The following is a 26,972-nucleotide window of genomic DNA, read 5'->3' as shown; positions in this document are numbered from 1 at the left end:
CTTTCTTTCTTTCTATAGCAGGCTTGTGCTTGGGTTTTCTCTAGAAACTTAAGGTAGTTATTTACATTATTTTTGGTTTAGAATTATTATCAGGTTCCTAACAATACCCATTATGAATAGTTGCCTTCAGTTGCTTTCCCAAAAGTTTTCAAAAGAAAATCAATTTGTAGTAAATTCTGGCTTATTCCTTTTAGTCCTCTCTTCTCAATTCTGATCAAATATTAGCCACTATGGACTGTTAAGGGTTAAAATTCTAGCTAGTCTGTCTAAAATATCTAATGAGTGGTCGCCAATAAATTATAAGCTTTAGCAAGAGTTAGACTTTTAAGCATTTATTAAGGAGAATAAGAATTTGGTAAAGAGAGAGAAAGGCCTAGATTCCTATCTATTAAAGGGAGAGCACATTTCTAGCTCCCTTCTCTGCCAGCGTCCCCAGGAAAGAGCGCGAGACTGAGCGCCAGTCTCTTCCTTCCTCCTCCCACTAGCCCGCGTCACTTCCTGACTCCTGGTCTTGCCCTCAAAGACCTTCCCTTCATGGGCAGAACTCTTCTACAGTAAGTATCCAGCAGGTGGCGTTATTCCAATCGTTACAGTCCCCCCTGTTGTTCCTCAAGAAACAAAATGTTTCCTTGATGGAACAGTAAAAAGAATATAATAACTATTGCTAACTAATAATATGTGAACAACAATATAGAAAAGGAAGAGAGGAAAGTTTTGTCCAGAGGGGCGATTTTTTTTTTTGTCCTCATGAACCGACGCTTTGACATTAGTCTTGCAAAGGGAGGGCCTCTGCAGAGAATACATGTTACAGATGGTGTATATTATAACAGAAAGAGAAAAAAAAAAACAACAAAAACAACAAATCAAAACTGTTCATTTAAAGTCTCTGAAAGTCTTTTCTTAGATGTCCTCTAGGTGTAGTTGTGGAATGGAAGTCTTTTCAGGGGTTGATGTGTGGATGCTGGTAATCAGCCAGGAAAACTTCCTACAAAATTGAGCTTAACACAACTTTGTCAATAATCAAATCAAACAATGAAAGTTCTCAAAAACATGTCTAAGGGAATACAGAATCTTAGTTGTTAACACGTGAAACATACAATAAAACAAAAATTGAACCATTCTTTAAAATTATATTATTATTATAGTCCCCCCCTTATGGAGAGTAATTGAGAAGACAATTGCTGCGATATTAATTTTTTAAAAATAATTTTTATCTTTGTTTTATCACTTTTTGCATCATCTGCCTAATTATCCTCATGCCATTATGAGAAATTAAAAAATCTAATATAATTGGTAACAGGTATCAAGGCCAAATTCAACACTGTTATTTATCATGACACCTGAGATAATTATGGGGGTTACCATAAAAGAACAGAGAAATGATGGGATATGAGCATTCCCACACTTGAGCAATATGTACTGCCCATACAGTATCTCAGGCTTAAAATAGGTGGATGGAATATATGTCCATGCCACCGAACATATTGGAAGAAACTGAGTCAGACTTAATCAGATGCATGGGATTGAGATGTCCATGGCATCAGGCATATAGGAGGGAGCATAGAAGCCAGGTGTAGAAGTGAGATGGGTGGGATGAATACTTCCAGCCATCTGTACAATATTGTGGGGAAAAATAAAATAAAATATTAAACCAAGAGAATCCAACCTCAACATTAGTCAAAAGCCGTTCCCTCGGCCATACCTTGACTTCATGCGAGTCTCCCCTCATGTGACAGTTCAGTGTCTGCTCTTGCATGTATTCCTCTTGTGATTGGATGGCATCTTGGCCAACTGGCATCTGATAACTCAGAATAAAGGCAATTAATGTCTTAAATGATAAGTTCCCATAATCCAAGTCTCATATGGATTTAAAAATTGAGGATAATAAATGATTGCAAAAAATGTGAATACATCTTGACTCAGAATATAATATATAATTATGCAACAATTTCAAATAATACCCTTTTTTTTACTTAGTATACAATTACTTTTGTGAAAAATCAGAACATACTTAAATACAAGTTAAAGCACAACAGAATCTCAAGGAACTTTTTTTTTTTTTGAAAAAAGAAAACTTTTACAAATGTTCCCCTCTTTTTTTTTTTTTTGGGAATATGCTTATCAAAAATAATACTTCTAGAATCAATTTACACTTGCCATGGCAACCAATTTGCCAGGGAAATGCTTTAAAGAGTTTGATCAAATAATCAGTTGAGGAAAAAAAAATAACAAAAACAAACAACTCAGAATATGGTAGCACAATACTCCTAGAATTAACATTGTATTATGAAATCAAAACCATGTTTCAAAATTAGATAGATGAATGAATAGAAGAAAATACACGTGGAATAATAAAAGACAATGAAATTCAAACTAGGGAAATCTAAATGAATATGAATTTAATATTAATAAGAGTACTATAAAATATAAACTTGATCACATGACTATAAAAAGCTTTTACAAATATTCTCCTTGTTTTAAAAACTAAGTATAAGACACAATCTCAAAAGCATGAAAATCTCTATGAAAATAAACCCGTACCATTAATTTCAAAATGTATATATAATAGCATAGAAATCCTATGTAACCTCTGAACTGACATTAATACTCTGAGTGAATTCCGAACACTTTTGATTCCGATATCTAAAATCCCCAACACTCATATCAATACCTTGCTGCTTACTTCTACATTTCTCTAAAATATATACCCTTCCATGGCAAAAGAAGCAGAGTCTTGAACTATGTTGATGGTTGTCATTCTTATTCAGCTTAAGTTTTTCTTCTTTAACCCCTCTATATTGTCTGTCAGTCTTTTCACCATACAAATGCTTTATAAGATTACTAATTAAAGACAAAAGCAGGTTAGCAAAATTATGAACAAAACGAGTATATCTGGAATTTAAAGGGTTTTCTAAGGTTGTCTCAGAAGCACAGCCAGGCTGGGGAAGGGCTGAGCCTGAAGCTGCAAATGTAGTTAGAGAAAGTTGAGCATGCGCATTAGATCTTTGGACTTCCCGGGCAGGGGAAGCAATGGGCTTGGCCATGGGGGGAGTAGAGGGTGGGGTCTGGAGAGGAGGGGAGGGACCAGCACAATTTGAATCAGACTTGATTTTGAACTCAGGCCTGGATTCCTCTTCCCCCACTTTGCCTCCAGGTGCTAGGGGATTAAAAGCTTCTAGAGGGTGGGTCTTTGCCTCCAGGCATGCAAAATTAGAGCAACAATTAGTGTTAGATCTGGGAAAAGCTGCAGGAATCTCTTCAGGTTTCTCTGAAAAAGCATGGTTGGGAGAGGGAGAGACATTTCCCTGTGCGAGTAAGTTGCTGGCTCCTTTAACAAAAATAAAAAGAAAAATAGAAAATCCACAAAAACAAAGCATTAACATGATCCTATCTCCCATTTGTCTGGTCAAACAGACTAAAATCAAAAATAGGGTAATTAGGGAGTTTAAAAGGTCCATTCGAAAAAATTTAAAGGGAAAACACAGCCAGTACGCCAGTACGCCAGTACTTAGCAGTTTAAAGGGTAGGGGAAATTTCTTACCCAACCAGAAGATCAGAAGTGAGGTTCAGCTTTCCTCTTCGTGGTCAGCCATCTTTTAAGGGTTAAAATTCTAGCTAGTCTGTCTAAAATATCTAATGAGTGGTCGCCAATAAATTATAAGCTTTAGCAAGAGTTAGACTTTTAAGCATTTATTAAGGAGAATAAGAATTTGGTAAAGAGAGAGAAAGGCCTAGATTCCTATCTATTAAAGGGAGAGCACATTTCTAGCTCCCTTCTCTGCCAGCGTCCCCAGGAAAGAGCGCGAGACTGAGCGCCAGTCTCTTCCTTCCTCCTCCCACTAGCCCGCGTCACTTCCTGACTCCTGGTCTTGCCCTCAAAGACCTTCCCTTCATGGGCAGAACTCTACTACAGTAAGTATCCAGCAGGTGGCGTTATTCCAATCGTTACAGGACCTAACAGATATTTATGTAGGTTATTAGTTAGTAGTGCCTTTTGAAATCACAAAATGCCATTAATACCAGGAAACCTTTATATAGAATCTGATTACTGATACAGAATAAATGGAAATGTTGCCTTGACTTGACATAAAGGTTGGTAGAGAATTTTAAGCAAAAATTTATGAAATGAAGAATTGGAATTTTGGGTTACTTTAGGCAGAAAGCCAAGATAAATTAAGATTTGGAATCCGTTACATCAATGATTTCATTTAAATTCAAACCACATCAGTTCAATCCAACATTTTATTGAGCACATAGTTTGTACAAAGAACCATGCTAAATGTAGGTGCATGATACTACAAATATGGAACTCCAGTTATTAAAGAGCTTAAAATGTAGAAGAGAATATAATACGAAAATATATCAGTACAGAAATAGGAGGGAATAGGGACAAGGAAGAAGGGAGTAAGACATAGGATAGATTGAGAGAGGAATTTGTTATAAGTACAAGAAGAACCAATCCGGAAGAAAACTAGTGAAATCTAACCAAATATAAATGTGAAAGAAGTAAGAGAGAACCTGAGTACGATTTTGGAAGAGATAGATATAATAGCCCTCTGGTGATTATGGAATGGAAATAAAGTTTACATAAATTGCAAACATTCAAAGAAACATGATAAAAATTCATCATTTATTAGATAATTATGTCGGGTCCAAATTTAATATGGGGAGGATTAATTGGCCAGCTTCCCAAATATTGGGGTTCAGAAAATAATGAGGGACCTCTAGGTCCAAAGTTTCCTCCCCTCCAAACTACCTTTTTTAGTTATTTCTCCCAATCTAATAAAAAAGGAGCTTAACAGCTGCTTTTCCACAAATAAATCAGGTTTTATTTTATGGTAATAACATACACAGCAAGGGTGAAATTAAGAAAGTCAAGGACAAGAGAATAGGGGAAAAGGAAAATGGATAATCTCCCTGGCTCTAACAAAAACCTATACAATCTCCAAACTCACTTCCAACTCAACTAATTCAAAGGGCTGGATTTAACTCACCACCAGGCGTCCATAATTTCTATAGCAGCCAGTCAGCTCCAAAGTTCCTTCAAGGCCAGAGAATGAGTGAGAGTGTTTATTACTTCCTTTTGGGGTCCCCTTTTCTACCTTTTTCTCCCTCCTCCAAAGGGGAGGTCTTTCAAGTTGTGTGGCTGAGACTGGTTCCCTGTTGATGACACAATACACAGCCTCTGAGTACACTTCTTCTCAGGGTTGACCTTAATTTGGTCTAACAGGTTGGGACAGGTGTGGCTCAAATTGAATCATCTTAAGTGGGTACTTAGTAGTTTCTCATTCACACCCAATTGAAACACTACTAGATCAATCAAGTCGAACCACTGTGCATCTGCCAAATTCCATTATTTTACCTCAATTAAAAGTAAAAAAATGCAGAAAAGGTGGCATCTAGGTGGTGTAGTGGATAAAGCACTGGCCCTGGATTCAGGAGTACCTGAGTTCAATTCCAGCTTCAGACATTTTAAACTTACTAGCTGTGTGGCCCTGGGCAAGTCACTTAACCCTCATTACCCCTCAAGAAACAAAACAAAACAAAAATGCAGAAAAGAAGATACACAAAATATTTTACTACAACTAAATAAAACATATATAATAAAGTGCCATTGAAGAAAGCATTGAAATTGACTAGAGACTAATAACTTCATCCTAAAGAATTGATGTTTCATGAAAATTACATAATTTCTTTAAAATAATGACACTAACAAGAAAATATTCCAGAATTTGGATATTAGACTAATTCATAGGGGATTTTTTTCCCTCAAAAAAGAACAGATAAGTAAATTTGTATATAACATTTAAAAACACAACTAATTTAAAAAAACTCAATTAAACAGATATAAAAATAAAACAAGACATTTTTTTTAAATTGAGAGCAGAAAATTATTTGAATTAATGAATAAAATATAAACAGTTTGTTTAATAAAATAAGTAAATTGGGGGCAGCTAGGTGGCACAGTTGATAAAGCACCAGTTCTGGAATCAGGAGGACCTGAGTTCAAATCGGCCTCAGACACATGACACTTACTAGCTGTGTGACCCTGGGCAAGTCACTTACGCCCCATTCACCTGCCAAAAATAAATAAATAAAATAGAGGCAGCTGGGTGGCACAGTGGATAGAGCAGTGGCCTTGGAGTCAGGAGTACCTGAGTTCAAATCCAGCCTCAGACACTTGATACTTACTAGCTATGTGACCCTGAGCAAGTCACTTAATCACAATTGCCTCACCAAAAAATAAATCAATAAAATAAAATAATTAAATCATTAGGGAATTTGATTCAAAAATGAAAAGACAACCAAAATTGCTATAATTTATGAAAACAAGATAAATTGTTTAAAATGAAAAACAAATATTTTTTTTTCAAAATATTTTGCCCAATTGTATACCAATGTGGGGCAACTAGGTGGCACAGTGGATAGAGGAGCAGCCCTGGATTCAGGAGGACCTGAGTTCAAATCCAACCTCAAGCACTTGATACTTACTAGCTTTGTGACCCTGGGCAAGTCAATTAACTCTAATTGCCTCACCAAAAAAAAAAAAAAAAACCAACAAAACAAAACACTAAAAACAAAAAAAAAAACAATTATATCTCAATAAATTTCACCACCCAAGTGAAATATATGAATTCATTTAAAAACAGAAACTGCTCCAACTAACAGGACGATAAATAGCAGTTTAAATGATGCAATCTCAGAAAAAAAAAGAACAACACATAAGTAAACTCTCCAAAGAAAAACAATAATCTAAGTTGGATTTAGGAGAAAATTCTATCCAATCTTCAAAAGCATAATTTTAATAAATTGTTTTAAAATAGGGAAAGTAGGAAAACTACTAAATTTCTTCACTGATATAAAATCACCTTGACATCAAATTGGGGACTATGAAAACAGATAAAAGAAGTTATAGACCAATATGTGCCATGAATATAAGGGAAAATTTAAATTAAAAATGCAAAATTTTAAAAGGAAATATGATCAAAGAAGTTATAGCAAAATATCACCAAAATAATACTCTCTGCCCTGGTTGGATTCATAAGAGAAATTTGTATTTAGTTCAATATTAAACAACCTATCCCAGTCTTGATGTCCTTAAGGCTGATATAGGCCGGGGAGAGAGTTTTCTTCATTCCAGACTATACACAGACTGGCTGTCTCTCAGGTCTACCTCTCATTCACTCCAAGTAAATTTGAACTTTAAAGAGGGGCAGATAGGTGGCACAGTGGATATAGCACCAGCCCTGGATTCAGGAGGACCTGAGTTCAAATCCGTCCTCAGACACTTGATACTTACTAGTAGTGTGACCCTAGGCAAGTCACAGCCTTCATTGCCTCCTGCCACATTCCACAAAAAAAGTAAATGTAGAAAAGCATTGGATTCCCAGGACTAGAAAAGGAAAAAAAATATATATACCATGGTTAAAGTACTGGAAGATAATGGACAGGTTAAATTATAGGCTATTCAATTTAACTTCAATTATTATATAACTATAGTTTCTATTATTGTAGAGATGGTTATCATATATAAAAATTAAGAATTACTCCCAGGGGCAGCTAGATGGTGCAGTGGATAGAGTACTGGCCCTGGAGTCAGGAGTACCTGAGTTCAGGTCCAGCCTCAGACACTTAACACTTACTAGCTGTGTGACCCTGGGCAAGTCACTTAACCCCAATTGCCTCACTAAAAAAAAAAAAAAAGAATTACTCCCAATGAGGGGCAGCTAGTTGGTGCAGTGGATAAAGCACCAACCCTGGATTCAAGAGGACCTGATTTCAAATCTTAACTCAGACACTTGACCATTACTAGCTGTGTGACCATGGGCAAGTCACTTAACCCTCATTGCCCTGCCAAAAGAAAAAAAAATACTCCCAGTAAAACTCAAAAGTTTATCAAGAATAGTTCATTACAGGCTAAACAAATGTCCTTTTCCTTTTTTTTTTTTTGGTTGAGGGACTTGAAAGTCTTACAAGTTTATTAATATGGGAAATTCTAAGAGTTTCCTAGATTTTAGCAAACTGATTGATATAGTATCTTATATTTTTTGTGGAAAATATGCAGCAATGTGCTCTAAGTGTTGGGACACTTGGTAATACTAGTTGAATGACTATACCCTAAGAGTAAACCTAAAACATTCAATGACAAATTGGAAAAGTGGTTTCCAATAATGTTATACTTGACATCTTGTTGGCTAATATATTTTTTATCAAAAACTTGAATAAAGTCATTTTTTTTAGTTTTGCTGAGGCAGTTGGGCTTAAGTGACTTGCCCAGGGTCACCCAGCTAATAAGTGTCAAGTATCTGCGGCCGGATTTGAACTCAGGTACTCCTGAATCCAGGGCCAGTGCTCTATGCACTGTGCCACATAGCTGCCCCTAATAAAGGCATTTTTTGCTTGCTAAATTTGTATGTGGAACAATTCTAGAAAAGATCACTAATACACTCCATATAAGAATTTAAAAATACCTTATAAAATAAAAATTGGCAATCAAGAATATTGTGCTCAATATAATAATCTAAAATGTAATAGGGATAAAGATTAATGTCATATACTTGAGTTCAAGAAATCAGAAAGTATCAATTAAGTGAGATGTTTAGATGACATTTTATTTAAAAAAGGAGGATCTCAGGATTGCAATATACTACAAGATTAATGAAAGTATAATATGGTAACCAAGGAGGCTGCTTTAAAGGTGGCATTCATTTAGGAGATGGTCTTACTACATTTTAAGTATCACTTTTGGTTCTCTATACCATATTTTAGAAAGACTATGAGCTGGAGAACATGTCGATGCAACCATACTAGTAAAGGACCATGACATATGTGAATAATGCAAAAAGACCTGGATATTTCTAACCCAGAGGGGGAAAAAAAAAACTGTTGAAGAAATACATGATATCTTTCTCCAATACAGAACATTTGAGATATAAAATGGATTAGACTTCATCTATCCCTGTCTTTGTTTTAGGAGTAATGAATACAAATTGAAGATACTAATTTATGCTTGATTCAATGGTTTGGGGTTGGGATAGAGAAGAAACTTTCTTAAAATCAAAGTTATACATATGTATAGAATAAACTACTTCAAGACATAGTAGATTCCCTCTTACTGAAAGTCTTCAAGAAGAGGATGGTTAACAACTTAAGTGGGTTTTAGAATAATGAATTTTATTATTATGGATCATATTAGTTGGCTGCCAAGGTCCCTTCTAAAACCAAAATTCTCTGGTATGTTCTAGAAGCTGGATATAAATTCAAGTAGAGTTTAAAAAAGTAGTCAATATTGGATGAAATGTAAAATGTGTGAAATGGATTAATTTCTAATACTAGAATTGTAAGTTTGAGCTTTTATAGAGAATCTTAAATGCCAGCTCTATGGAATTTAAATTTTATGCTAGAGAAAGTGGTTGGTTGCTATCCCTCATTCTCTGAAGAGTACCAAAATGGCATCAGTATGGTGGAGTCAAGGTACAGTATGTCTGACTGTGGCTGGTCAAAGCAATGAGAACTTGGGATGCTCTACTGCAGGTCTGGCAAAAATAATTCATATGAATATTTGGAGTGGAGCTGTCTCTAAATACACACATCTCACATTTATTTTGAGCTACTGTAATTCTGCGTTGCTCACAGAGCATAGCACCTTCTTTGATTCTCTACAGAAGATATGGAAGGACTGAGAGAGGTGCCACAGTGCAGAATGGGATCAAATTTGATTTTGCTGGAAGCAGCATGTGTTAAGAATGAGAAAGAAGGATGAGATATATGGTGAAAAACTTTAATGGACCAATGACAGTAAAATTTTCAGGCATCAGTGGGAAAGAAAATTATGATTGTCTTTAAGCCAAGCTGTAGATGATGATTTCCCCTATCTTTTCGCATGTTCTTGCTGCTGAGCATTTTTTCTAATACTTCTAAGTCTGTTCTCCCCCTCTATCTTTTCTACATAGAAGAGAGAGAAAAAAAGAGATAAAATTATGTTTTTAGTTATACCCTCAAAAAAAGTCTTGGCATTAAATACTATTTATTTTGTTACCCAATAAGTAAGTAGTAACTAAATTAGGGACCAGGGGTTCATTTCCTATATTTTGAAATCAAAATAAATAAACATCTAGTACCTAAAAATAATTATAAGTGTTACCAGCAGAGGCTGCCCCCAGAAACCTTTTCTTTCTTTAGCATCTATAAATAACCAGTCTATAACTTTATTACAATTTAGGGATATAATAAAAATGAAGGTGTTACTGTTTTTTTAAAAATATAAAGCATGAAACAGGTGCATTCAAATATTCTCAGTTATTGGCCAGTCTTATGATTCCAAAACAACTATACATTGAATAATTTCTAATGTTGTTTATATCTATAATAAATTATAAAACACTACTGTTGAGCTCATATATTCATTTTTCATGATGTGGTGTATAGGGTCATACATTTTTTTAGTTATTTTACCACTTAATATTTAGACCACAAAAAGCCCATTTGTATATCAAGAGCATTTTATCTGTATCTCTGAAACTATTTTCCTTTTGATTGAGATTTCAACAATATCAGGAACTCCTTCTAATTTAACCTTGTCCAATTATGGAGATCAAGTACTGTTCTCAGTCCTATTCAATACCTGGACAAGAACCTCTTATATAGCATTCCTGGAAATTGATAAGATGACCACTGCTTTTACTCATCATCATCATCATCATCTAGACTGACCGTTTGCAGAGTACTTTGCATATGTTATTTCATTTCACTTTCACAGCAACCCTTTTGAGGTAGGTGGTATAACCATGCCCATTTTATTTTTTTAATGTTTTTTGTTTGGTTTTTTGCAGGGCAATGGGGGTTAAGTGACTTGCCCAGGGTCACACAGCTAGTAAGTGTCAAGTGTCTGAGGCCGGATTTGAACTCAGGTACTCCTGAATCTAGGGTCAGTGCTTTATACACTGTGCCACCTAGAAGCCCCCTAATCATGCCCATTTTAAAAATTAGCACACTGAGCCTTAATGAGGTTAAATAATTTGTCCAAGTTTCCATAGGTAGTAAGTCTGTAAGGTAATATTGAATTCAGCTTTTCACTACTCCAAATTTAATATTTCATCCTCTGTGTTTTCTAGGTAGCAAAATAACAATTCTTCTCTGCTACTTCAGGTGAAGTTCTGCCTTGTAGTGTCACTCCCCCCCCCCCATAAAAAGGTATTTTATCTTTTTAAAGTGCTTTAAGAAAGCTATTATGTCACATTTTACTTTTCTCCAGCATAACTTTCCCCAGAACTTTTGTTCAATTTTATATGATTGTGTGTCTAGTACCCTGACTATCTTGGTCACCTTCCCCTGAGTACAGTCCATGTTGGCAATGACCTTAAACGAAACATTCATTTTTAAGAAAATAAATCCAATGTTCCATAACAAACTAAGCATGTATTTTAACTATATTCTGATTTTTTAAAAAAGGGTATAATTGGACTTTTCAGGACCTAATTCTAAACACTTTACCTATTGTCATTTAGTAAGTCTTTATGATCCACATCCTTTTGGAGAAGAACAGAAGAAAAACAGTGTTGACCTTGGTTTGGGATCTTTTTTTAGCACAACACCTATTTAGGCATTTTATGTAACACACTTCACTATTTTCAAAGAGCTATATAAATATCAGTCATGACTATGTCATATTGTTGAGTCATGTTGAACTTTCAGCCAGCTAAAGCAAAAGATCTTAGTCACATGGCTTATTGCCTAGTCATACCTATTCTATATGAATGTGTATGAATTTTGGGGGGTATGAGTATAGGTGTGGGTGTGTGAAGGAGGACTAAGACTTTTCCTATTTGAGAGGGATATTTCTGAAGATCCTTTCTAGTTTAGTATGCAAATGAGTTTGAGGTAAGCTAAGTATAGGAAGTCATCTTTCTCCACCCACTTATCCCACTCTCTAGTCTTTGTTATGTAGTTAAGATTTAGCCAGATTGCTGAATCTCCCTGTGTGTGCCTGTATGTATTTGCATTATTTATTTTGTTTAAAAAAATCAGCTGAAAAAATGCATCTCTCTCTCTCTCTCTCTGTATGTATGTGTGTGTATTTATATATGTCTGTATATATATGCATACATTATATATGCAATATATAATTTTATACACACACACATACAGGGACACTTTATAATTAATCCACACAAGTCAATCCACTAATCCTTAAACTGTAATTTTGATTCTTCAATTCATTCTGATTATCTTTACCTCTCTACATAGTTTTCTCTCTCTATCTTGTTCATAAGATTATTATTCTACATTTTATCAAAAGCCTATTTAAATTCAGGCTTATACCATTCTTCTTTTTCTCCATTGGAATTCCTTCATTTCTTCCCTCTCCACATTCCCCTCCCATAGCCAAATCCTACTCATTTTTTAAGACCCTGCTCAAATCCTACCTTCTTTGTAAAACTTCTTGTCTTCTTCACACCCTAAAAGTGATTTCTGACTCCTCTAAATTCCTATAACAATTATTGTCTTTGCAATTCACTTGGAAGTCAATCACATATTTTCTTATGACATTTCTTCCTCTCTAGGTGGGAACTGCTAAATATTTTAGTTATTTGTATCTTTTCACCTATTCCTGCCTTCAACTCTCTAAGTTAAATACATGTGCATAATTTCAGGGCAAGGAACAGGTCTTTTGCTTTTTTGTGGCTCTCTAAGCATCTAATGCATGAATTTACAAATATTAGCAATTCAGTACATATTTATTGAGTTGAATGAGTTATATTTTGCCTTCCTAATTACAGACCATGTGCTTTTTTTCTTTTTCATGAGAAAGAATCAAAGAGGAAGAGAAATGAAAACCTTGATAGTGGTGCTATGCCTTTGGATGCATAAAAGCTTTCATAAATTGTTTCCTTCCCCCTTAGAAGATTTTCCTTCTACTTTCACACAAAATTACTCTTTTTTTTGTTTTGTTTCATTTAAAAAGCCATTCCTGACCTCTTCTCTCTGGAAGTTGACTTACATCTTCATTTAGTAACTGTTTCTGTTCCTTAGCAGAGGTTTCTTCTAGCAACAGTCATAACTCATAAACTTTTCTTTTCTTTTTTTAATCCTAAATTGGACATTAAAATAGCTTATAGAAAAATATTTTACACACAAACTTATACACACATATGCATGATTCCAAATAAACACATACACAATATATACCTAGGAAAATTAGTGAGGTGTTGTATAACCCATTTTGGGTTATAAACCATTTGTTTTGAACCCATGCCAGTCATGTGATTTAAGCATGCATACAAAGCAAGTCAATTTGATATTAAGAAAGTTCATTACTCCCAGCTTCTAACTGTTCTCTCTTGAAAGCCATTTGTACAGCATCTGCTTATGCCTTGTAGTTCCTTTACCCTCCCCCCATTGCTTTGACAGCATGGCTCAATGATTTTACAGTAATATCTATCCACTAAAAATGTTTCCTCTATTTTTATCATTTTATAGAAGCCATCTAAAATCTTACATATTTTATATCCTTTCAGATATTCTTTGTCTTAAGATCTATCCAAAGTCACATCAATCAAGATTTTTTGAACATACTCCATACCTGATCAGAAACAAAGATCTATCATTCAATCTATCCATCTATTTGTTTATCTATCTATCATCTATCTATTACTCTATTTCTCTCTATCTCTCTCTACCTATTCAAATGTAGAGGTAGAGGTAGACATAGAGAAAGAGATAGAGATAGATATGTAAAATTAAAAGGTGGAAAGACAAGATACAAGCAAGTTAAGCAGAATAATATTAGAAGCTAAAAGGTATTTGAAAAAAAAAACTAAAATTGACGTTCAAACACCAAAGAGAAAAAATATGCAAGAGAAAAGAATAGAGTAATGTAAAGGAAGGAAATGTTGGCACAATTTAGTGCCCCTGATGTAAAAATATAAAGGAACCTGGGGAAAATAACAAAATCATCATCATCATCATCATTATCAACAACAACAAAAAGAACAAAGGTGGCATAATAGTGCAGTGAAAGAAAAATGTAATTTTTGCAAAATGATTAACTTCTCTTAGACAAGCTAAATTATAATGAGGATTGCTTCCATTATGTCAGGCACTTAAAATTCAATTTGTAGCATTCTATTTGCACTAATAAAATACATCCCAGCAAAACAATTTTCAACAAAGCCCTTAAATTTTTCCTTTAAAAAAGGAGTTGGAGGGATAATCATTGATGATTTAATAAAAGAACTAGTTATCACAAAAAGATTTTCTCTAGCCTGTTTATGCCAGGCTTTTAACAAGGTTGTTAGTCTAGTAATTGAGAATGATGCCATAGATAAATTTTATAAACATTTGGTAAAGCACTTAATAAAGTCTATTCAATCATAAATGGTTGAATAGATAAACTTGGACAACAGAAATCCACAATCCAATGTTCGTCTGGAAGTTGATCGATCCATGGTGGCCTCTCCCAGAAATCTGTGTAGGCTTGTGATATTCGACTTTTTTTTTAAATTGATGTAGATGAGGAAATAAAGTGGTATCCTTATCAAAAATATAGCTGATACAAAGTGGGGAAGAATAGTTTACTTCCACAGTGGATGCCAGATTTCAAATATTATTTTTTAAAATGTTATAAAAGTTCAGACCTTGGTTCCAATAAAATAAGTTGAAATTCAATTGAGATCAATGTAGAGGTTTATTCTTTGGTTTACAAAAGCACCTTCAAAATGGTAAGATGCGGAGTAATGTCTTGACAGCACTTTCTTTTAAGAAGGCCTTGGGGATTTGAATGCACTATGACTTCAATATGAGCAACAAGTGTTATATGTCAGCCAAGAAATGTTGTTAACAACTTAAGTTGAATTAAGAGAAAAATAGAATCTGGGGATTATGAGACCAGTAGTCTTACCATGCTCTATTTTCCTCAAACAATATTAGGAGCATTGACTTCAGCTTTGAGTACCACATTTTTGTAAGGTCATTGATAAGTCAAGTATACCAAACAAGCATCTTAAAATCACATCTTATATGTGACTGACTGTACTAGGTATCTAGTATAAAACAAACAAACAAACAATACTCACTGCCTTCATGTAGCTTAAATTCTGCTAAAGATGGTGGTGGGGGAAATAAAACATGTACACAGATAACCATATCTTTCCTTATGTAGATTTAATTTCACAACCTTTTATATATGTTGATCTATTTACAAGTATGTATATATAGGGGTATATGTGTACCTCAATATATACACACAAAAATACTTATATGCATGTTAATGTGTATCTATTGTAGCTGTGTATCTGTTCCAGCCATATCCATAAAATTAAAGGGAAAGAAAAATCAAGAAAACTGAAAGTGACATAGTGAATCTTTTGGATTCCATAAATGGAAAGTAAAGGTATCATGGCCACATTATGGTGGAATAGTAACATTTTCTCTTTGCTGGGGACATTTTTGCAACATCATCTAACCCTTCTTTAAGAATAATGAGCTAGGGGGTGGAGCCAAGATGGCAGAGAGGAAGCAGCAAGCTGCCTAAGCTCTCCTTCTGTTGCCTCAAAACGAACATTAAATCAAGCCTCTGGATGGATTCTGAAACTACAGAACCTGCAAAGAGACAGAGAGACACAGTCCTCCAACCAGAGATAATGGAGAAGACTTCAGGAAAAGGTCCGTCTGACTCGAGCAAAAGGAAGGCCCAGCGCAGGGCAGCAACCCAGCACCAAGGGGGGCGGGGCAAGTCAGCAGGAGCTGCAGGCCACAGCCGAACAACTGAGGCCCCTGGAACCTGGTTCAAAAATCTGGTGGCCAAGAAGGACAGTGGAAAATCCTACCTGCACCGGCCGAGAGGGCCACGAACAGGTCTGGCAGGATCAGATGCCAGGGTCCGGCGCCTGGCTGGCTGAGCGCAATCAGACAGGAAGTGCAGGGTGGAGGATCTCCACACACCATAAAGGCCTCAGAGTAAAAACCCGGTCACACAGCACCCATACCCCTACACAAGAAGTCCAAAACAGGGACCCCGGTGCCACCAGAGCAGACCTCAACTTAAAAAATAAATAAATAAGCTGCAATAATGAGTAAGAAGCAAAAAAGAGCCCTCTCCATTGAGAGCTTCTGTATCAATAGGGAAGAAGCCAACTCAAACTCAGATGATGACAATAGCATCAAATTGCCTACATCTGAAGCCTCACAAGGGAAGGTGAATTGGTCTCAAGAACAAAAAGCCTTCCTGGAAGAGCGCAAAAAGGATTTTAAAAATCAATTGCGAGAGGTAGAAGAAAAAATGGGGAGAGAAATGAAAGCAAAACAAGAAAACTATGAAAAAAGAATCAGCAGCTTGGAAAAGGAAGCACATAATTTCACTGAAGAAAACAAAGCCTTAAAAAATTCATTTGGCCAAATGGAAAAAAAAGGTGCATAATCTCACTGAAGAAAACAATGCCTTAAAAATTAAAATGGGACAGTTGGAAGATAAGGAATGCATGAGACACCAGGAATCAGTCAAGCAGAATAAAAAAAAAAATGAAAAAATAGAAGAAAATGTGAAATACCTCATTGGAAAGACAACTGATCTGGAAAACAGATCGAGGAGAGACAATTTGAGAATCATTGGACTGCCTGAAAGCCATGACCAGAAAAAGAATCTAGACACCATATTCCAGGAAATTATTAAGGAGAACTGCCCCGATATCATAGAATCAGAGGATAAAATCATCATTGAAAGAATCCACCGATCACCTCCTGAAAGGGACCCCAACAGAAAAACTCCAAGGAATATTGTAGCCAAATTCCAGAATTATCAGGTGAAGGAGAAAATACTCCAAGCAGCCAGAAAGAAGCAATTTAAATATCATGGAGCCACAGTCAGGATTGCTCAGGACCTGGCAGCTTCAACATTAAAGGACTGCAAGGCTTGGAATATGATATTCCAGAAGACAAAGGAGCTTGAATTGCAGCCAAGAATCTATTACCCAGCAAAACCGAGCATTCTCTTTCTTGCGAAAAGATGGACATTCAATGACATTGGGGACTTTCAATCTTTCCTGGTGAAAAGACCAGAACTGAATAGAAAATTTGATCTCAACATACAAGACTCAAGAGAAGTTTAAAAAGGTAAACAGAGGGGAAAAAAAAGATAACCTATTAGATTAAACTATTTATATCCCTACACAGGAAAATAATACTCGTAACTCTTAAGAACTGTAAATGTATTTGGGCAGAGAGAAGGACTTTACATAGAGAATATAAATATAAATTGTCTTTGATGTGATGATACAAAAGAATTAAGGGGTTAAAAAGGGAGTCTATGGGGAGGAGAGAAACGGGGAGGTGGAATGGGATGAATTATATCATATGAAGAGGTGGAAAAAAAAAAAACTTATTACACTAGAGGGAAAGAAAGGAGGGGGGAACATTGCTTCAACCCTATTCTCATTAGATTTTACTCAAAGAGGGAATAACATATACGTTCATTGGGATAAAGAAACTTAACTCATTCTTTAGGGAAGCAAAAGGGGAAGGGAAAGGGGGGGACAGATAGAAGGGAAGACAAAAGCAAGGGAGAAAAGGGTAAAGAAAAGAGAGGGGGGTGATAAAAAGGGAGGGCAGATCGGGGGAGGCAGGGGTAAGAAGTAAAACGTCGGTGAGGAGGAATAGGGTGAAAGAAGGGGGGAAAGTACAAAGGGGGTAAATAGAATGGAGGGGAATAGACAGTCAGTAATAATAACTGTGAATGTGAATGGGATGAACTCTGCTATAAAACGGAAGCGAATTGCAGAGTGGATTAAAAACCAGAATCCTACAATATGCCGTTTACAAGAAACACATTTGAAGCAGAGAGATACACACAGAGTAAAGGTAAAAGGCTGGAGCAGAATATATTATGCCTCAGCTAAAGTAAAAAAGGCAGGGGTATCAATCCTTATCTCCGACAAAGTGCAGGCAAAAGTAGATCTCATTAAAAGAGATAAGGAAGGAAATTACATCTTACTTAAAGGTACTATAGATAATGAAGTAATATCAATATTAAATATGTATGCAGCAAGTGGTATAACATCCAAGTTCTTAGAGGAGAAGTTAAATGAGTTACAAGAGGAATTAGACAGTAATACTATACTAGTGGGGGATCTGAATCTCCCCCTCTCAGAATTAGATAAATCTAGCCAAAAAATAAATAAGAAAGAAGTGAAAGAGGTGAATAGATTACTAGAAAAGTTAGACATGATAGATGTCTGGAGAAAATTGAATGGGGATAGAAAGGAATATACCTTTTTCTCAGCAGTACATGGCACATTTTCAAAAATTGACCATGTATTAGGGCACAAAAACATCATAGTCAAATGCAGAAAGGCAGAAATAGTAAATGCATCCTTCTCAGATCATGATGCAATAAAAATTACATGTAAGAAAGAGCCAGGGAAAAGTAGAATGAAAATCAATTAGAAACTAAATAATTTCATTCTAAAGAATGAATGGGCCAAACAAGAAATCATAGAAACAATCAATAACTTTATCCAAGAGAATGACAATAATGAGACAACATACCAAAATCTATGGGATGCAGCCAAAGCAGTGCTTAGGGGAAAATTTATAGCTCTAAATGCTTACATGAATAAAAAAGAGAAAGAGGAGATTAATGAATTGGGCATGCAACTTAAAAAGCTAGAAAAAGAACAAATTAGAAATCCCCAATTAGACACTAAATTAGAGATCCTGAAAATTAAAGGAGAAATTAATAAGATTGAAAGCAAAAAAAACTATAGAATTAATTAATAAAACTAAGAGCTGGTTTTATGAAAAAATCAATAAAATAGATAAAATATTGGTTAATTTAATTTAAAAAAAGACAGAAGAAAACCAAATTACCAGTATCAAAAATGAAAAAGGGGATGTTACCACCAATGAAGTGGAAATTAAGTAAATAATTAGCAATTATTTTGCCCAACTGTATGCCAATAAATTTGACAATCTAAATAAAATGGATGAATATTTACAAAAATACAAACTGCCCAGGTTAACGGAAGAGGAAATAAAATCCTTAAATAAACCCATATTAGAAAAATAAATTGAACAAGGCATTAATGAACTCCCTAAGAAAAAATCCCCAGGGCCAGATGGGTTTATGGGTGAATTTTACTAAACATTTAAAGAACAATTAATTCCAATATTATACAAATCATTTGGAAAAATAGGTGAAGAAGGAGTTCTACCAAATTCGTTTTATGACACAAATATGGTGGTGATACCAAAACCATGCAAAGCAAAAACAGAGAAAGAAAATTATAGACCAATTTCCCTAATGAATATTGATGCTAAAATCTTAAATAAGATATTAGCAAGGAAATTACAGCAAGTGATCACCAGGATAATACACTATGACCAAGTGGGATTTATACCAGGAATGCAGGGCTGGTTCAACATTAGAAAAACTATTAACATAATCAACCACATCAATAAGAAAACCAACCAAAATCATATGATTATCTCAATAGATGCAGAGAAAGCTTTTCACAAAGTACAACACCCATTCCTAATAAAAACACTAGAGAGTTTAGGAATAGGGGTAGCTTTCCTTAGAATAATAAAGAGTGTCTACCTAAAGCCATCAGCAAGTATTATATGCAATGGAAATAAATTAGAGGCCTTCCCAATAAGATCAGGGGTGAAACACGGATGTCCATTATCACCCCTATTATTTAATATTGTCCTAGAAATGTTAGCTTTAGCAATCAGAGAAGAGAAAGGAATTAAAGGAATTAGAATAGGCAAGGAGGAAACAAAACTATCACTCTTTGCAGATGATATGATGGTATACTTAAGGAATCCTTGAGAATCAAGTCAAAAATTACTTGAAACAATTAACAACTTTAGCAAATTAGCAGGATATAAAATAAATCCACATAAATCATTAGCATTTCTGTACATGACCAACAAAGTCCAGCAGCAAGAGATAGAAAGAGAAATTCCATTTAAAGTACTGGTAGATAATATAAAATACTTGGGAGTCTACTTGCCAAGACAAACCCAGGAACTCTATGAACACAACTACCAAACACTCTTCACACAAATCAAATCAGATCTAAATAATTGGAAAGATATCAGTTGTTCATGGATAGGCAGAGCTAATATAGTAAAAATGACTATACTGCCTAAATTAATTTACTTATTCAGTGCCATACCAATCAGACTACCTAAAAATTATTTTATACAGCTAGAAAAAATAATAACAAAATTCATCTGGAAAAACAAAAAATCAAGAATATCCAGGGAAATAATGAAAAAAAAAAACTCACAGGAAGGTACCAAACCTGTAGCTTTACTATAAAGCAGCAGTCATCAAAACTATCTGGTACTGGCTAAAAAATAGAGTGGTAGATCAATGGAATAGGCTAGGCTCAGGAAATGCAGTAGTAAATGACACTAGTAATGTAGTGTTTGATAAACCCAAAGACTCCAGCTTCTGGAATAGGAACTCAGTATTTGACAAAAACTGCTGGGAAAACTGGAAGATAGTATGGCAGAATCCAAGTCATTCCCCAATTGAGAAATGGTCAAAGGATATGAACATATTTTCTGATGAAGAAACCAAAGCTATCTATTCCCATATGAAAAATGCTCTAAATCTCTAATGATTAGAGAAATGCAAATTAAAACAACTCTGAGGTACCACCTGACACCTAACAGATTGGCTAAAATGACAAAAAAGGAAGATAATAAATGTTGGAGAAGCTGTGGGAAAATTGGAATACTAATGCATTGTTGGTGGAGCTGTGAACTGATCCAACCATTCTGGAGAGCAATTTGGAATTATGCCCAAAGGGCGATAAAGCTGTGCATACCCTTTGATCCAGCAATTCCACTTTTAGGTCTTTTGCCCAAAGAAATCATGGAAGGGGAAAAGGGACCCACATGTACAAAAATATTTATAGCTGCTCTTTACGTGGTAGCAAGGAATTGGAAGTTGAGGGGGTGCCCATCAATTGGGGAATGGCTGGACAAGTTGTGGTATATGAATACAATGGAATACTATTGTGCTGTAAGAAATGATGAGGAGGAGGAGTTCAGAGAAACCTGGAGGGTCTTACATGAGCTGATGATGAGTGAGATAAGAAGAACCAGAAGAACATTGTACACAGTATCATCAACATTGAGTGTTGACCTACTGTGATGGACTATATTCTTCTCACCAATGCAATGGTACAGAAGAGTTCTAGGGAACTCATGATAGAAGAGGATCTCCAAATCCAAAAAAAAAAAAAAAAAGAACTGTGGAGTATAGATGCTGATTGATCCATACTCTTTCTTTTGTTTTGGGTGCTGGGTTTTTTTTCTATTTTGAGGTTTTGCATCACTGCTCTGATTTTTTCTCTTGTAACAGGATTAATACAGACATAGGATTAATGTTATTATGTGTATATATATGTGTGTGTATATATCTATCTATCTATATGTTTATGGATATGATATATAGATATATTGATATAACCTATATCAGATTACCTGCTGTCTAGGGGAGGGGGGAGGGAGGGGAGGGAGGGAGAAAAATCTGAAATTGTAAAGCTTGTATAAACAAAAGTTGAGAACTATCTTTACATGTAATGGAAAAAATAAAATACCTTATATGAAAAAACAAAACAAAACAAAACAAAAAAACAAAACAAAACAAAAAAAGAATAATGAGCTAGTCATGGAGAGAAACATTTGGAGGTCCTTGAGAGGTCACCAAATTAGAAAACATGAGCTGTAGGACTATAAGTTTCTACATATATTGTTTCATGTCAGTGTTTTCCACTATGCTAAATAACTATGATGTGAACAAAGAGTTCCTGAGTTTATCATGTAATGACTTGAGCTACTACACAAGTCTAGCTACTGGATGACCTGAATAGAACATCATTTGGAAAATGTAGTATATATTCTACATACATCTGACTACTTGCCAAAGATATAAGAATGTTCATGGCTTTCTTTATATTTACAGAGCTTAGTACAATTTCAATTATACAGTAATCATCATTGAATATTAATTAATTGACTTGTGAAAGATGAATACTCAAAAATTTTGTTTAAAGTTTTGCTTTTATTGATATGCCTGAGATAAGGGCATTATTAGCTACTATCTGTACATAAATTGGGTCTTATCAAAGTTGAAAATACTCAAGAACAACACATATAGTCCATATGCCATTTATTTCTCTTATTAAATCTATACAAATAAAAAGAAAAACTGTGTACAGCATTCAAACATTCATGTCTGTTCACATGGAAGACTGGCTTCATCATTCTATGGTAATTGAATTTTATGAAATAAAGAAAATCTAGCCAAAGTTGGAGGTTCTGTTTAATGGGAGATTTAGACCTATGCTTTTTATGCAGTTCTAAAACAACTATCTCTTTTAGACCGAGAAGATAATGTTGCCACCCGGAGAGAGATAAAGAACTGAAGGTAAAAAAAAAAAAAAAATTCTATAATACTCTGAGAACCACAGAAAACTTAACATTTTCCTAGTATTCCCCATTAATATTGTGGAGCACATACTTATCAGGATCTATAAAGGACTTCCTATGGCCAAGGTCCATTCTGGAGAATAGGTTAGTGAACTGGACTGCCACCTTGTGGTTTAACACATTTTTAAAACGACTGAATAAAACAGCAAATTATCATTTTTTAAATGTCAAGAACTTGCAGTTTGCAAAAAAGTATTAGAGAAATAAAGATAAAAGTTGGCAATCTCCATTGTAATGGAGATTATTCATTATTATGTTATAAAATCAACTATATTATTCAATTATAAGAACTACTATTTCAAACACAGAACAAATAAGAAAAATAAAATTATAAGGTATTCTATTCATTTACATTGTTGTTAACATCATGATTTAATGTTTTCAGATTTATTCCAGAGTCGATGTTCAACTGTATTCCACTTAGTCTCCCTAACCAAGTTATGTACTTCAACTAATGGCTTCCTTTATACTAATTCATCTGAAATACAAAAGTAGCATACAGAAAATAAACGTTCTTTTTCTGCCTCATATTAACTCCACTTGTCTTTTGCTATAGAAACTTTAGACAAACCCTCAATTACCACTGAAAAGTGTGGTAGGTGGATAGCAAAATAAAATTATGACAATATAAAAAGAAAAGGCATTAATAAAATTATTATTTAAAAACCACAAGACCTTGTCATATTTTCACTTCTCTAATATGTGTGTTACTAAATCTTTTAACATAATTCTATGCAACTTCTTCCAGTCCGTTTCAACCTTTGGTTTAGGTAGGGAAAGTATTGTGTGGAGTCACTGAAAGAAAGTTTAAAAAAAGAAATAAACAAAAAGGGACATAGATGGAGCAGTTGGCTGCCATGACATGAAATCATTTTTTGATGAAGAATTATAGGAACAAATGCACTATATTAAGTAAAAAGTAACAGTACTAACTCCAACAAAGAAACAAAAGAGGAATTTAATCTAGGGCATCTGAGGCCAATCCATTATTTCATTTGATGGCACAGGAAATAGGAGATATAAATACAGATGGTAGAATTTAGGAATATCCAGGAAAATTTATGACATGAAAAGAGGAAGTCCTAAGAGAGAAGATGAAAAATTTTACCAGTTTCAGAGTCAGGGTCAGAGATAGGCAGAACAAGGTTCAATAAACCAATCAATAAATGAAGATAATGAAAGGATCTAGAATAGAATTGCTTAACCTGAAACATTTTTATTTGCTTTTTTGCACAAATGTATTTCAGAATAATTTATTTTTAATACTATACAGTTTATTTTATTCCCTTAAAAACAAAATTCTCTCACACACACACATTTAAAGACCTTTTTTCTAACATGCTAGTATACAAAAACAAATGTGAAATAAACCCTGCCCTTTAGGAGTATGAATTCTATACAAAGAGATAACACACATATGGGTATATACAAAAGAGATATAAGAAAACTTCAGGAGGATGGTATTATTTCTAAATGGGGCAGGTAGATGGTACAGTAGATAGAGTGCCAGGCTTGGAGTCAGGAAGACTCCTTTTCCTAAATTCAAATCTGGCCATTGACACTTAGTACTTGTGTGACCCTGGAGAAGTCACTTAGCCCTGTTACCTCAGTTTCCTGTCCTCTAAAATGATTTGGAGAAAGAAGTGGCAAACCACTCTCTTCCAAGAATTCCGAATAGGGTAAAAAATAATCAGACATGACTGAAAGGACTGAACAACAACAATGAACTACTTTGAACTGCTCAATACTGCTACTACCAATAAGGGAGGTGGTGGTTTCAGTAAAGAATCAAGATGGAGTAGGGAATATGAATAAATCAGAAGAAAATAAATATAGATTCCTGGATGGTGAAGACTGTTTGATTTTTATCTCTGTATCCTCAGTGTCTAGCAAATGGTAGGCCCTTAATGAATGCATGTTGATTGAATTGTTGTATTGCTCTTTAAGTAGGAGCCAGTTTGCATTGTATAAATGGATTGAAAGGATATTCCCTTTATTGGGAAGCTTGGTGGTATCTGGCATATATCTCAGGTTTCTTAAGCCATAGAAAAGCAGTTCTTCTCAGAAGATATGGCTATACATATAAACCAATTCAAGAGAACTGCAAAATGTATAAAGTAAATTGTAAAAAAAAATGTATAAAATATTATGTATAAATGTATAAAATGTATGAAGCCCTATGCAGAATATTTGGGAGTAAAGAGAAGACAAGAAATGGAAGAACTAGATTAAAATAAAAAGTTTATCCTAACATAATTCTCATTCTATTTCATTTATTCATGACTGAATTGATATATTCTGAATTATGTGTATGGTTATGTGAACAATTTATTTCACCCAATAATATTACTCTATGTAAAAGTATTATAGCTTTCCATAGAATTAGGCATCTAAATAATCCTTTCTTTAGTATGAAGAAAAAGTACATTTCTACTACACTAAAAAAATTGATTACATTACATATTTCCCCTTTCATATTTTTATAGCTTATCCCACTTTACGTTTATTTTAGCCTGCCCATTACACACTCCCCATCCCCAAACCCCAGATAAATAAAGGCTATTATAAAATTAAGCTTAGTCAATTAACTAAAATTAGGTTTCTTTTTTGATTCCTCTCTTTTTAAAAATGAGTTCATTTGAATTTTAAAAATACTTTAAAATAATTTTATTAAAAATTTTGAGTTCCAAATTCTATGTCTTTTTCTTTCTATTTTTCCCTTCCTCTCTGAGATGGTAAGTAATCAGATACAGGTTCTATATGAGCAATTATGGATTACATTTTGATATGAGTCATTTTATACAGGAAGACTGAAAAAAGGAAAAAGAAATGAAAGAAATAAAGTGATAAATAACATGCTTCAGTCACTATTCAATCAACATCTTTCTCTAAAGACAGAGTATGCTTTATCATTAGTTCTTTGGGATGGTTTTAGATTATTGCATTGCTGAAGAGAGCTAAATCATTCACATTTCTTCATCAAAAAATACTCCTGTTACTATGTACAACATTATTTTGAATCTGTTCACTTCTATATATATATATATATCAGTTAATGTCAGTATCTGCAGAAGTTTTTTTTTTTCTGAAATTATCCTTTTTGTCATTTCTTATCACACAACAGTATTCCATTGAATTCATATGCCACAGCTTGTTTAGCCATTCCCAACTGATGGGTATCACTTTGTTTTACAATTCTCAACTACTCGAAAAAGGGATGCTATGGATATTTTTGTAAAAATAGGTACCTTTACTTTTTTATTTTTTATTTTTTTTGGATGTCTTCGCAATATAGGCATAGCAGTGTTAGTGCTGTATCAAAGAGTATATAGTTTTATAGCCCTTGGTGAATACTTACAGAATTGTTAGATCAGTTCCAAACTTCACCAACAGTGCATTACTGTCACAGTTTTCCCAAGTCCTCTCCAACATCCAACAACTTCCTTTTTATCATATGAGCCAATCTGATAGGTGTGAGGTATTATCTTAGAATTGTTTTCATTTGTATTTCTCTAAGTAGTAGTGATTGTAAGCATTTTTTTAATATGACTATATATAGCTTGGTTTTCTTTTGCCAAAGTCTATTAATATCCTTGACCTGGTGTCAATTGGGTAATGGCATGCCTTTTTATAAATTTGTTCTTAGTTCTCTAGATATTTCGATATGAGAGCTTTATCAGAGATACTTATAAAATTGTTCTCCCATTTTTCTACTTTCCTTATAGTTTTGTTTGAATTGATTTTGTTTCTGCATTTTAAAAATCTGATATAATCAAAAGTATCTATTTTACTTTTTTTAATGCTCTCTATATCTTCTTTGCTCCTAAAGTAAAATGTTATCCAAAAATTTGTCAGTAACTTCCATGTTCTTTTAATTTGCTTATACTGTAACACTTTATGGGTAAACCATGAATCCATTTTGACCTCATCCTTCTGTATAGTATGATATGTTGGTCTATCCCTAATCTCTGCCATACGTGTTCCAGTTTTCGTATATAACTAAGGTCATTTACTATAAAGTAATTTATACCTAATCTATTCCAGTAATTGAAAACTCTGTTTCTTAACCTATAGCAGATTATTTTGATAATTACCACTTTGTAATACAGTTTGAAGTCTAGAATGGCTACAGAACTGTTTTGTGCATTTTTTTCATTGATTCTTTTATTATCTTTGAGTTTTTATACTCCCAGATCAATTTTGCTATTCTTTCTAGCACTTTATAGAATTTTTTGATAATTTAATTTGTATGAAACTCCTAACAATAAATTGATTAAGACAGAATTATCATTTTCATTTTATTGGCTTGGCCTACTCATGAACAATTATTATTTTTCCCAGTTTTTAGGTCTGGCTTTGTTTATGGAGAAGTGGTTTATAGTTGTGTTCAAATATTTCCTGGCTTAGTCTTGGAAGGTAGACTCATAAGTATATTATATGGTCCAGAGTAATTTTTTTTAATTTTTTTA

This window comes from Dromiciops gliroides, chromosome 3, assembly GCF_019393635.1.
Source record: "Dromiciops gliroides isolate mDroGli1 chromosome 3, mDroGli1.pri, whole genome shotgun sequence".
Classification (NCBI taxonomy): domain Eukaryota; kingdom Metazoa; phylum Chordata; class Mammalia; order Microbiotheria; family Microbiotheriidae; genus Dromiciops; species Dromiciops gliroides.
This window is presented reverse-complemented; position numbering follows the sequence as displayed.